Source organism: Bos indicus, chromosome 4 (assembly GCF_029378745.1).
Source record: "Bos indicus isolate NIAB-ARS_2022 breed Sahiwal x Tharparkar chromosome 4, NIAB-ARS_B.indTharparkar_mat_pri_1.0, whole genome shotgun sequence".
In the NCBI taxonomy this organism is placed as follows: domain Eukaryota; kingdom Metazoa; phylum Chordata; class Mammalia; order Artiodactyla; family Bovidae; genus Bos; species Bos indicus.
Genome location: NC_091763.1, coordinates 12493215 through 12507752, shown reverse-complemented (window position 1 = coordinate 12507752; position 14538 = coordinate 12493215). Strand labels below are relative to the sequence as shown.

The following is a 14538-nucleotide window of genomic DNA, read 5'->3' as shown; positions in this document are numbered from 1 at the left end:
CTGTTTCCACTTTTCTCCCTTCTATTTGCCATGAAGTGACTGGATTAGATACCATGATCTTAGTTTTTTGAATGTTGAGTTTTAAGTCAGCTTTTTTACTCTTCCTCTTTCAACCTCATCAAGAGGCTCTAGTTCCTCTTCGCTTTCTGCAATTAGTTGTATCAACTGCTTATCTGAGGTTGTTAATATTTCTCCCAGCAATCTTGATTTCAGCTTGTGATTCATCTGGTCTGGCATTTCACAGAATGTACTCTGCATAGAAGTTAAATAAGCAGAGTGACAATATACAGCCTTGACATATTCCTTTCCCAAATTGGAACCAGTCCGTTGTTCCATGTCCAGTTCTAACTGTTGCTTCTTGACCTGCATGCAGGTTTCTCAGGAGGCAGGTAAGGTGGTCTGGTATGCCCATCTCTTGAAGAATTTACCAGTTTGTTGTGATCCACAGAGTCAAAGGCTTTACCATGGTCAATGAAGCAGAAGTAGATGTTTTTCTGGAATTTCTTGCTTTCTCTATGATCCAGTGGATATTGGCAATTTGATCTCTGGTTCCTCTGCCTTTTCTCAACCCAGCTTGCATAGATAAAAGTTCTCAGTTCGCATACTGCTAAATGCTAGCTTGAAGAATTTTGAGCATTACCTTGGTAGCATGTGAAATGAACACAATTGTGCAGTAGTTTGAAAATTCTTTGGCATTTCCTATGTTTGGGGTTGGAATGAAAACTGACCTTTTCCAGTCCTGTGGCCACTGCTGAGTTTTCCAAATTTGCTGGCATATTGAGTGCAGCACTTAAACAGTGTCACATTTTAGGATTTGAAATAGCTCAGCTGTAATTCCATCACTTCCACTAACTTTGTTTGTATTAATAGTACTGCTTCCTGTGGCCCACTTGACTTCACCCTCCTGGATGTCTGGCTCTAGGTGAGTGACCACACCGTAGTGATTACCAAGGTCATTAAGGCCTTTTTTAAAAAAAATATAGTTCACATGTAGTATTCTTCTTTTGACTATTTATACTACAACACAGAAAAGTCAGCTTGGATTCTAATGAATTCCTGAGCTTTTGTAAACTGCATTTTATTTACTTATTTGACCTCACGTGTGATCTTAGTTGGTCAACCAGGGTTCATACCCACGTACCCTCATTGGAACCATGGAGTCTTAACTACTGGACCACCAGGTAAGCCCCTTGTAATCAGCATCTTAGATACTTAAATGACCTCACACGTCATCTAATCCAGTGTTTAGTAGTAGAGTAGTTCAGAGACTGCCTGAGTCAGAATTGGTCAGAACAGTTAATAAAAATGCATATTCCCAGAAATTACACCAAACATACTAAATCAAAATCTCTTATAGAGAAGAGTCATAGCAGCTTAACAAGTGTATAGAATGTTTTGTTTATTTATAGACATCATGGGAGACTTACAGAGTCATACCCATTCCCTGCCTTCTTCCATCCTTTCCCCAAGTCCCCAAGAGGACTTGGTTTAAATACCTACTTCCCTGGTGGCTCAGATGGTAAACAATCCACCTGTAATGCAGGAGACCTGGGTTTGATCCCTAGATTGGGAAGATCCCCTGGAGAAGGCCATAGCAACCCACTCTAATATTCTTTCCTGGAGAATCCCCATGGACAGAGGAGCCTGGGAGGCTAGAGTCCATGGGGTCGCAAAGAGTCAGACATGACTGACTAAACACACATCACAGGGACTGAATACTTGGGTGTGCTCAGTCGTGCAGTCATGTCTGACTCTTCACAGCTTACCAGGCTCTCTGTCCTTGGAGTTCCCCAGACAAGAATACTGGAGTGGATTGCCATTTCCTTCTCCAGGAGATCTTCCTGACCCAGGGATTGAACCTGAGTCTTCTGTGTCTCCTGCACTGGCAGGCAGGTTCTTTACCACTGAGTCACCTGGGAAGCCCACCTGAATGCTTGTGTCCACCTCAAATTCTATGTTGAAGCCCTAAGGAAATGTGATTGTGCTAGAAAGTGAGGTATTTGGGAGTAAATAGATTCAGGTGAGGCCATGAAGGTGGAGTCACCATGATGGGATTTGTGTCTTAAGAAAACAAAGATAGACCAAATCTGCTGGCACCTTGATCTCAGACTACCCAGACTCCAGAACTGTAAGTAGTAAATGTCCATTATCTGTTTAAGCCCCCCAGCCTATGTTATTTTGTTAGGCCATCTCAAGCTAATATCCTCAACCTGAGCTTGCCTTCTGTGTGATTTTCTGTAACTAGGAGATAGTTTTGTCTTTCTTATATATATCTGGCATCCCTAAAATGATTATCATAAAAGGATTTTTTGTTGCATCTATTCCTGATTCAGTAGAAGAATGTTAAAATTATGTTGGAATAAGCCAAATAGGTATTTGGGAATGGAAGTCTGGTGCCTGTCAGATTTTAAGTTTTATAAAGTTCACTAATTATGTGTGATCTTTTAAACTCTGTAAAGGGCACAGACAGAATTTAAACTCTGTTTTGCCTCAATAATTTTTCATTGTATGATGCCATATTTAACAGTTGTGAGAATATTATACAATGTATGAAAAATAAAGATAATGTTACGGCATTTGAATTAAAGACAAGTATTGTGAAGGTCCACTAAGTTATTGTTGCTATTTTTAATTCTAGTGAAAAAAAATGATAAAAATGACTTGTTTTGATGTTTCAATAAAGGATTATAGACTAGAAAGATTCTGTTTTTAAAAACTTTATTTCAGTTCAGTTCAGTCACTCAGATTAGATCAGACCAGATCAGTTGCTCAGTTGTGTCTGACTCTTTGCGACCCCATGAATCGCAGCACGCCAGGCCTCCCTGTCCATTACCAACTCCCAGAGTTCACTGAGACTGATGCCATCCAGCCATCTCATCCTCTGCCGTCCCCTTCTCCTCCTGCCCCCAATCCCTCCCAGCATCAGAGTCTTTTCCAATGAGTCAACTCTTCGCATCAGGTGGCCAAAGTATTGGAGTTTCAGCTTTAGCATCATTCCTTCCAAAGAAATCCCAGGGCTGATCTCCTTCAGAATGGACTGGGTGGATCTCCTTGCAGTCCAAGGGACTCTCAAGAGTCTTCTCCAACACCACAGTTCAAAAGCATCAATTCTTAGGCGCTCAGCCTTCTTCACAGTCCAACTCTCACATCCATACATGACCACAGGAAAAACCATAGCCTTGACTAGACAAACCTTTGTTGGAAAAGTAATGTCTCTGCTTTTGAATATGCTATCTAGTTTGGTCATAACTTTCCATCCAAGAAGTAAGCATCTTTTAATTTCATGGCTGCAGTCACCATCTGTAGTGATTTTGGAGCCCAGAAATATAAAGTCTGACACTGTTTCCACTGTTTCCCCATCTATTTCCCGTGAAGTGGTGGGACTGGATGCCATGATCTTCGTTTTCTGAATGTTGAGCTTTAAGCCAACTTTTTCACTCTCCACTTTCACTTTCATCAAGAGGCTTTTGAGTTCCTGATCACTTTCTGCCATAAAGGTGGTGTCATCTGCATATCTGAGGTTATTGAGATTTCTCCCGGCAATCTTGATTCCAGTTTGTGTTTCTTCCAGTCCAGCGTTTCTCATGATGTACTCTGCATATAAGTTAAATAAACAGGGTGACAATATACAGCCTTGACGAATTCCTTTTCCTATTTGGAACCAGTCTGTTGTTCCATGTCAAGTTCTAACTGTTGCTTTCTGACCTGCATACAAATTTCTCAAGAGGCAGATCAGGTGGTCTGGTATTCCCATCTCTTTCAGAATTTTCCACAATTTATTGTGATCCACACAGTCAAAGGCTTTGGCATAGTCAATAAAGCAGAAATAGATGTTTTTCTGGAACTCTCTTGTTTTTTCCATGATCCAGTGGATGTTGGCAATTTGATCTCTGGTTCCTCTGCCTTTTCTAAAACCAGCTTGAACATCAGGAAGTTCACGGTTCACATATTGCTGAAGCCTGGCTTGGAGAATTTTGAGCATTACTTTACTAGCATGTGAGATGAGTGCAATTCTGCGGTAGTTTGAGCATTCTTTGGCATTGCCTTTCTTTGGGATTGGAATGAAAACTGCCCTTTTCCAGTCCTGTGGCCACTGCTGAGTTTTCCAAATTTGCTGGCATATTGAGTGCAGCACTTTCACTGCAGCATCATCTTTCAGGATTTGGAACAGCTCAACTGGAATTCCATCACCTCCACTAGCTTTGTTCGTAGTGATGCTTTCTAAGGCCCACTTGACTTCACATTCCAGGATGTCTGGCTCTAGGTCAGTGATCACAGCATTGTGATTATCTGGGTCATGAAGATCTTTTTTGTACAGTTCTTCTGTGTATTCTTGCCATCTTTTCTTAATATCTTCTGCTTCTGTTAGGTCCATACCTTTTGTGTCCTTTATTGAGCTCATCTTTGCATGAAATGTTCCTTTGCTATCTCTGATTTTCTTGAAGAGATCCTTAGTCTTTCCCATTGTTGTTTTCCTCTATTTCTTTGCATTGATTGCTGAAGAAGGCTTTCTTATCTCTCCTTGCTATTCTTTGGAACTCTGCATTCAAATGGGTATATCTTTCCTTTTCTCCTTTGCCTTTCACTTCTCTTCTTTTTACAGCTATTTGTAAGGCCTCCTCAGACAGCCACTTTGCCTTTTTGCATTTCTTTTTCTTGAGGATGGTTTGCTTTCTGTATCCTTACAATGTCACAAACCTCTGTCCATAGTTCATCAGGCACTCTATCAGATCTAATCCCTTGAATCTATTTGTCATTTCCACTGTATAATCATAAGGGATTTGATTTAGGTCATACCTGAATGGTCTAGTGGTTTTCCCTACTTCCTTCAATTTAAGTCTGAATTTGGCAATAGGGAGTTCATGATCTGAGCCACAGTCAGCTCCTGGTCTTGTTTTTGCTGACTGTATAGAGCTTCTCCATCTTTGGCTGTAAAGAATATAATCAATCTGATTCCAGTGTTGACCATCTGGTGATGTCCATGTGTAGAGTCTTCTCTTGTATTGTTGGAAGAGGGTGTTTGCTATGACCAGTGCATTTCTCTAGGCAGAACTGTTAGTCTTTGCCCTGGTTCATTCTGTACTCCATGGCCAAATTTGCCTGTTACTCCAGATGTTTCTTCACTTTCTACTTTTGCATTTTATTTTGCTATAATGAAAAGGACATTTTTGGGGGTGTTAATTCTAGAAGGTCTTGTAGGTCTTCATAGAACTGTTTAACTTCAGCTTCTTCAGCATTACTGGTTGGAGCACAGTCTTGGATTACTGTGATATTGAATGGTTTGCCTTGGAAATGAACAGAGATCATTCTGTCGTTTTTGAGATTGCATCCAAGTACTGCATTTCGGAATCTTTTGTTGACTATGCTGGCTACTCCATTTCTTCTACGGAATTCTTGCCCACAGTAGTAGACATAATTGTCATCTGAGTTAAATTCACCCATTCCAGTCCATTTTAGTTCGCTGATTCCTAAAATGTCAATGTTCACTCTTGCCATCTCCTGTTTGATTCATGGACCTAACATTCCAGGTTCCTATGCAATATTGCTCTTTATAGCATTGGACCTTGCTTCCATCACCAGTCACATCTACAACTGGGTGTTGCTTTCGCTTTGGCTCCGTCTCTTTATTATTTCTGGAGTTATTTCTCCACTGATCTCCAGTAACATATTGGGCACCTACTGACCTGGGGAGTGCATCTTTCAGCGTCCTATCTTTTTACCTTTTCATACTGTTCATGGGACTCTCAAGGCAGGAATACTGAAGTGGTTTGCTGTTCTCTTCTCCAATGGACCATATTTTTTCAGAACTCCCCCCATGACCCGTCCATCTTGGCTTGCTCTACACAGCATGGCTCATAGTTTCATTGAGTTAGACAAGGCTGTGGTCCATGTGATTAGATTGGTTGGTCTTCTGTGATTATGGTTTTCAGTTTGCTCTGCCCTCTGATGGAGAATGATAAGAGGCTTCTGAAAGCTTCCTGATGGGATAGACTGACTGAGCGGGGTACTGGGTCTTGTTCTAATGGGTGGGGCCATGCTTAGTAAATCTTAAATCCAATTTTCTGTTGTTGGGTGGAGCTCTGTTCCCCCATGCTACTTACCTGGGGCCCAACTATGATGGAGGTAATGAAGATAATGGTGACCTCCCTCAAAGGATCCCATGCATGTACTGCTACAGTCCGTGCCCCCAACCCTGCAGCAGGCCACCACCCACCCATGCCTACATCGGAGACTCCCAAACACCCACAGACAAGTCCGGGACAGTCTCCTGTGTGGTCACTGTTCTTTTCTCCTGGGTCCTGATGCACAAGGTTCTTTTGTGCCCTCCAAGAGTCTATTTCCCAGTCCTGTGTAAGTTATGGCAGCTCTGTGGTGGGGTGAATGGTGACCTCCTCCAAGAGGACTTATGCCACACCCACACCCAGAGCCCCTGTCCCTGCGGCAGACCATTGCTGACCTGTACCTCCACAGGAGATGCTCAAACACAGTTCTGTCTCAGTCTCTGTGGGGTCCCTGGGTCCTGGTGCGCACAAGGTTTGTTTGAGACCTCTGAACATCTCCGGCAGGAATGGGATTTGATTCTAAATGTGAATTTGCTCCTCCTACCATCTTGCTGGGGCTTCTCCTTTGCCCGAGCCCTCTGAACATCTCTGGCAGGAATGGGATTTGATTCTAAATGTGAATTTGCTCCTCCTACCATCTTGCTGGGGCTTCTCCTTTGCCCTCAGGTGTGGGGTACCTCCTCACAGCTGCTCCAGTGCGTACCGTCTTACTGGGGTTTCTCTGACCTTGGATGTGGGGTATCTCCACGTAATAATGGTTATTACCTATTAAGTATTAAAAGACTCTTTTTGCACATTGGCTTGTTAACTCCCCTGTGAGAAAAATAAGTCTGACATTCCTTTTAACAGACAACAAGAAAGGTGATTAAATGTTATAACAGATGCTCCCCAGGTGGCACTGGTGGTAAAGAACCTGTCTGTCAAAGCAGGAGATGCAAGAGATGCGAGTTCAATCCCTGAATCAGGAAGATCCCCTGGAGTAGGAAATGGCAACCCACTGCAGTATTCTTGCCTGGAAAAGCCCATGGACAGAGGAGCCTGGTGGCTTACAGTCCATGGGGTCGCAAAGAGTTGGACATGACTGTGACTGAATATGCAAAAGAACAATGAAGCCAAGAAACTATATGAGTTACTTAGAACAACCAGGAAGATAAACTAGTGTTAAAATTTTTTTTATCAAAAACTTGAATATTGAGGATGGAGCATTATCACCTCCCAATGTAATAAAGGCCATTGGATGAAAGGCTTATTTAATTATCTAAGACAGTGTACTTACGCTTGAGTTTGCTATTTTACTATTTGATTAGAGTACAGATACTATAAATGACCTTGTTAACTTACAGATTTTTATTTGGTAAAGATGATAACCACAAAGGTTATGGTTTATTTGTCCTGTTGGAAATTAACTAGTTTATATTTAGTATTCTCCCCCAACTACTCCCAAAATGCCTGTAAGTAACCAGTTTCTCAGAGTGGTCTTTGAAGGAACTTTATTGTCTTACTGCCTCTAACATTAATGACTTAATATATCTGTGACAAGTGTTTATTCTATATTTGTATGAGTCACTTTTGATTTTTGGTAATTATACTTTGATACCATGCAAATGATTCAAAAATTTATTGAATTCTATAATTATGACAATTAAAAATGACATTGTTATTGTGACTTTCAACACTAAAATGTTCTCTAGTTCAGCAACCAGTGATTAAATATTATTTGCATTCTTGTGGCCTTGTCTTACCTTCATTGTATATTCAGTATGGATCAATGACTTTTTCTGTGTATAACCTCTCACCCTAACCAGATTTTAGACTCTTCCTCTTCTTTGCATCCCTCGGGTCAGAAGGGCTTCCCAGGTGGCGCAATGGTAAAAATCTGCCTGCAAATGTGAGAGACCTGGGTTTGATTCCTGGGTCTGAAGAAGGGAATGGCACCCCACTCCAGTATTCTTGCCTGGAAAATCCCATGGACAGAGGAGCCTGGCGGGCTACAGTCTGTGGGGTTGTAGAGTCAGATACGAATGAGCAACTAACTAATACTTGTTTGCATCCCTCAGGCCATGGGGAAATATGTAATATTAATGTGCACAAAGTCAATATGTCCAAATTGGTATTTAGAGAGAAAGGTTTAGACAATTCAAACAAAATAGAACTGGAATTGGCTGTTAAGAAACTGAGAGAAATGGTAGATTTACATGTTTCATACATTTGTTAGTCTACAGAGCCAGACTAGCTTGAAAAATAAGATTTAAAGGAGAAAAAAAAAAAAAACTAACATGTGTAGCAATATAGCATATTTTCAAAGCTGTGTAGAAGAATAAAGAAAGTGGGAACTTTGATCAGTATTGGAAAAATTGGCTCAGAATGACTGATGTTGACAGGTATAACCAGAATTCCAAGCTAAAATCTGATCTCAGAGAGAGTAAAAGACTTTTTAGGTCTGCTGTGGTTATGCAGAAAAATGATAAGGGGAAAAGGGCAGGAACTAATGACTTCTTCACTCTCAAGATCATTATTTTGCTATTAGAACATAACATTCCACTTAACCTTTCTCTTTCCTCTGTCCTTCTAAGCCCTTTATTAGTATAAGCAGTATTACACAATCAAGATATATTGTTAAATTATCAAGATTTTGCAATGGTAGTCCAAAAAATTCTTAGAGATCCTATTTCTTCCTTTAAAATGATTTAGAAGGACAAAGGTGACTGGACAGAAGAATATTTGGTAAATGTTCAAATAGTGAATCACTCAAAAGCATCAAAATGATCTTCTGAGATTTATTTTCAGAACATGCTGTACATAGCTGTCAAATATGAAACATTCTCAGAACTAGGGAATAGAAGAATATATGCAACCCAAGATATCAAGCATATTTAATTTAACAGTCTTCATGAAAAATTCAAGTAAACATTGTTTTAGAGCTAGCAATTAACCTCATATAGTTTTACTCATTTCACATTTGGTTATTTCACAAAGACATGATTTTTCTTGTGATTTGTTATACTGCCAGATTTCGTGCTGGGAACACATAATGGTTTTCCAATTTGGCTAAATATTTGTACAGTTTTTTCACAATGTTGATTTTCATGAATTTATTGATTAAATATCTCCTCTGCTTAGTTTGCAAAGTAAGCAAAGGCAAATATTGCCTTTGCTTAGTTTCTCCTTTTATTTCACAAATGGAGTCAATTCACATTATCTACACTAATGCTAAAGAAAAATAACACTGGTATCTTAAAGCAGAGGATCCAGGAGTGACTAAGTATCATTTACTGTCATTTCAACTCCTAAACATACAGATAACATCCATGTTTACCCAACCTTAAAAGTTTTTCTGATTTTGCCCCACAGGACGATATGGAGATGTGTGAGCAAGTGCTGAAATGAGATAATTTGCGAACTTGACTGAAAGGTAGGAGGATGATAGTGTGTATGTATGTTTGTATTCATATTTAGTCATATTACACTTGCCCAGACCATGATGAACCAGAATTATATCATAGGGGATACAAATGAGTGTAATGTTCTAGATTCTAGTTAGGGAAATAGTATAAAAACAGGAAAAATTATCAACCACTTGATTCAATCACTTGATTTGAATGCTACCACAAACCTTAGAAAACACTCCCTGCTGTTAAAAGTATCTGCATTGATGCCAGGGTTTTGTTATAGATGACCCCTTTGTAGGCACATTTGCCACAAAGATTAAGGGAAGTTTTTCTTCTTCCAATGGTTTGACCACAGAATAAGAAATCTCCAGCATGTTCTGGAGTGTCTTTTTTTAGCCAGCTGCAATGACTTGCTGTTCAAGTCCCTTTGGTTCTTTTTTTGTTTTTGTATTTATTTTTTATTTCACTTTATTTTGGCCGCACCACACAACATGTGGGATGCTAATTCCCTGACCAGGGATCGAACCTGTGCTCCTCGTAGTGAAGCGTGGCGTCTTAACCACTGGACCACCAGGGAGGTGCCCCAGGTCCTTCTGATTGCAGGGCACTGTCCCATCTCCACTGCTTTGCTCTGGTGACAGTCTTGCAGGGTCCTGTTGCCTATACTGGCCTCTGCTGGTGCAACCCCACATTTTCTGGCCATTCCTTCTCTTAGGCAAAAAAGGTCATCCACAGTCCTTGCAGATTTATTTAACAAATATTTAATAAACATTAGTCTTCCTTATACTGATCCCTTCTTTTATGACTCAACCGAGTCTGCAAACACTGGACTTAGTAGTAGGGACACCATGACTCGGAATACCACTTATCTCTTACTCATTTGAAATCTTAGGATGGATAAATAATAGAAAAAGTAAAACCAAAAGCTTTTTTTTGAAGAAATCAAGAACATTCATAAAATTCTGAGTGGTGAAGGGTCATGTGCTTGTATTCAGTTGTATCCAACTCTTTGCAGCCCTTTGGACTATAGCCCACGAGGCTCCTCTGTCCAAGGGATTTTTCAGACAACAATACTGGAGTGGCTTGCCGTTTCCTCTTCTAGGGGATCGTCCCAACCCAAGGATTGAACCCACATATCCTGTGTCTCCTGCATTGCAGGAGAATTCTTTACCCACGGAAGCCCCGATAGTACTCTATAAAAAGAACTTTACCTAGAGGTGTGGGATGGGGTGGTAGGACCAAGTCTCAAGAGAGAGAGGATTTATGTATTCTTATGACTGATTCATGCTTTTGCACAGCAGAAAATAACACAACATTGTAAAGTAATTATCCTCCAGTTAAAAATAAATAAATAAAAGACTTTAAAAAGCAGTCCCTTACTGGCAAGGTATTTCCTGATTTCAGAGATGAAGTCATGGAACCAATCCAGAAAAAGTGTTCTCATTGTCCAGGGTTGGTTGTTGTACAACAAAAAGACTGGCAGTTGGTACTTAATCTTTTCCCTTCAGGGCTCAGGGGTTAGCTTTATAGATAAGACCAGTCCTGATCATAAACCTGACTGCATTTGCACAGAACAGTAGAGTTAGCTTATCCCTTCCTGCCTTAAATCCTAGTGCTCACTTCTTTGTCTTGCTAGTAAATGTGGCATTTTCCCTCCAGAATATGGTGCCTTTGGGTGAGCTAAAAACCCTCAGATTTTCTTGATGGCATCTGCGAACTTGTCTGCTGCTTCTTGGTGGACAGAAGTTGCTTCTCCTGTTATTTTGACTGTTATTAGCTAAACTTCTTTATCAAATTATCAAACCATCCTTTGCTGGCATTAAATTCTCCAGCTTTAGATTCTTCACCTTCTGTTTGCATTAAGTTGTCATATAATGACTTTACTTTTTCTCAAATCATATTAGAGTCTCTATGTGCTGTGCTGTGCCTAGTCGTTCATTCGTGTCCAACTCTTTGTGACCCCATGGACTGAAGCCCGCCAGGTTTCACTGTCCATGGAATTCTCCAGGCAAGAATACTGCAGTGGGTTGTCATGCCCTCCTCCAGGGGATCTTCTCAACCCAGGTATCGAACCCAGGCCTCCTGCATTGCAGGTGGATTCTTTACTATCTGAACCACCAGGGAAGCCCAAGAATACTGGAGTGGGTAGCCTATCCCTTCTCCAAGGTATCTTCCCAACCCAGGAATTGAACTGAGGTTTCCTACCTTGGAGGTGGATTCTTTACCAGCTGAGCTACCAGGGAAGCCCAGAGTCTATAGGTATGCCTTTCTTATTAGCAAGCCTGCACCCACATAAAAGATGCATTTTCAATATGAGATTAAAAAATACTTTGCATAAAGTGCAAGGATTTTATGCCTGCTAACATAGCTACAGCAGCAGCTTCACAATTTGTCCTTTTCTTGTTTTTTTACAGTGGTCTTTACACAAGATTCATTTATCTTGAAATGGTGGGTAACTGTAGCTGTAGACCTCAATCTACAATACATTTCAAGCAACTCACTTTTACCTTATAATGTCATAACTTTTCTCTGGTTCTTGGGAGCGCTTCCAGAATCACTAATGGTACTTCTTATGGGTCCCACGGTGTCATTCAAGGTTTATGGTATTACACCAAACATGATGGAAAATATAGAATTATGAGAGAGAACTTTTTACTGTGATACACAGTTTCTTAGAGAGATGAATTGCTCACAAGGAAATGATTAGCATCAGACTGTGTTTTATTAATAAGTGGATACTCATAACACTTGGCTCACCACAATAGCCAAAAAGTGATGGCTACAAAATTATTACAGTAGTACAGTATGTACTATCGTTAATTTTATGCAGTTACGATTTAATACTGTATCTTTACACTTGTTTATGTTTTCCTTGGTGTGTAGTCTGTGAGTGTTATGTAAAGTTTTGGTAAATTTTAACCTTTTATAATAGATTTGTATATATTTTTACGGTATTAAATGATAAAATAGTATGTTTGTATTTTGTATGCATTCACCACATACCTTATTTTTAGTAATATTTGATATATCTAGACTATGCAATTCATCTGCAAGTTTTTTCTAATTGTCACACACAAAAAAATTCCAATATATTCACTGGAAAACAGTTACATATAAGTGGATCTTTGAAGTTCAAACCTGTGTTCAGGGGTTGACTGTACAAAGAAAACTCCAGGCTCAGAGTGGATCAGTGGTAAGTTTAGTAAGCATTTAAGAGTAAAATAGTTCTAATTCTAGACAACTCTTTCAGAAAAGAGAGTAGAAAAGTTTTATCAGCTCGTTTTATGTGACTAGGATTATCCTCATACCTAAACCAGAAGAAAATGTTATGACGAAAGGAAACTATGGAACATTATCCTTCATAAACATAGCCACAATATCCTGAACTCAACACTGAGCCCTCTTTGGGTTGGATGAAGTTATTTACATTTTTTATTTAGATTTGGCCAATGGCTTGTTTTGATTTGGCAGATTCTTTACCGCTACCACCACCTGGGGAGCCCACATGATTATGAATAGAGTGTGTGTCTCTCACTTCTCTGCTGAAGCATTTATTGCTGAATAAAACTCTCCAAAACCGTTTTGTCTTTCTCCTACACTCCAGAAGCAACTTTTGAGATTGTGGTTGTTGGAGGATGGAGGAAACAAGAAGTGCCCACCAAACTAAAAAAGGCATCTTGAGAACAAAAAGCTGCCTTCCTGCAAGGCAGGCTGCTGCTGCTGCTGCTGCTAAGTCGCTTCAGTCGTGTCCGACTCTGTGCGACCCCATAGACGGCAGCCCACCAGGCTTTCCCGTCCCTGGGATTCTCCAGGCAAGAACACTGGAGTGGGTTGCCATTTACTTCTCCAGCTCCATACAATCAATGGATCAGTTTGTTACAGGGTAATTTACTCCCTGGTAGGATCAGGCGGATCATGATCCAGGAGTGTTCACAGCTGCACTCCACACTGCAGGGGCTACTGGGACAGCTTTACAGTTAACCTAGGGTATGTGGATACATTCTTGGAAACAGGAAGTGCATTCCTAAGTCAAGATTTATGAATGGATAATTAGCCTCATGGGGGCTGGGAATATTCAATGAGGGACTTCATCATTGTTTAGGGACTAACAAAATATAGAAGCCACCTGGTTCTAACGATTATTAAATGGTATCTATTAACTGCAAAGCCCTTGATGACAGAGAAGTATTTTACCGCACGGCACAGTCCTGGGTAGGGTCGATAGAAGGATAGGAGGAACATTTGCACAGGCCCAGGAAGGCATCAGTTTTGTTAACAGCCATGGAGTAGCTATTCTCTGAAATGAGATTGTAGCTAAAGCAGAACCTCTAGGTCATCTGCAAAGGCCATGTTGTGTGAGAAAAACAAAAAACAAAAACAACCTTTTCATTGTGTGTTATCAGTAGCCATCCCATGTTGCTGCTGTGGAGTATTCTGTGCTGTGGTTATATTCATTTAATTATTCGCCTGTTAAAGGACAAGTGAGTTATTTCCAGTTTGGGACTATCACAAATAAAACTGCCATTTGTACTTTGTGGGGAAAGAAAAAGATAAACCTTTTTTGTATGAAACTCTTGAGATTTTGGAGTTGTTTGTTAAAGCAACATAACTTATACTATCCCGGCTGATGGAATGTGTATGTATGTCCCTTCTAAGTGCCATTTCTGTTAGATCTATATTAGTGTTACTGTAGTATGTTGTCAAGAGTTTAATGTATTTTCAATAAACTTTCACCGACTTAATAAAATTTGAGGTCCTGATGGATCTGAACTCCCAGGTGGTGAAAACACTTAGAAGGTGCACAGTAAAGGAAATCATCAACAAAACAAAACAAAAACTCTCCTGAATGGGAGAAATATTTGCAAATGATATGATTATAAAGGGTTAACATCTAAAATATATAAACAGCTCATGCAACTCAACATTGTCAACAACAACAAAAAAAACACAATTAAAAATAGAGACATTTTTCTAAAGAAGACATACAGATATAAAGATGCTCAACATTGCTAATCATCAGAGAAATGCAAGTCAAAACTGCAATGGATATCGCCTCCTACCTGTCAGAATGGCCATTATGAAAAAAA

General features: G+C 40.0%; 1 long non-coding RNA gene across 1 annotated transcript; it reads left to right on the top strand.

Annotated features, from left to right (window-relative positions):
* The first annotated feature begins 305 nt into the window (after positions 1–305).
* Positions 306–14022, top strand: LOC139182664 (uncharacterized). Its single transcript, XR_011566170.1, has 4 exons — positions 306–389; positions 871–922; positions 9414–9474; positions 13056–14022. It is a non-coding gene; the product is annotated as an uncharacterized lncRNA (long non-coding RNA).
* The last annotated feature ends 516 nt before the right edge of the window (positions 14023–14538 follow it).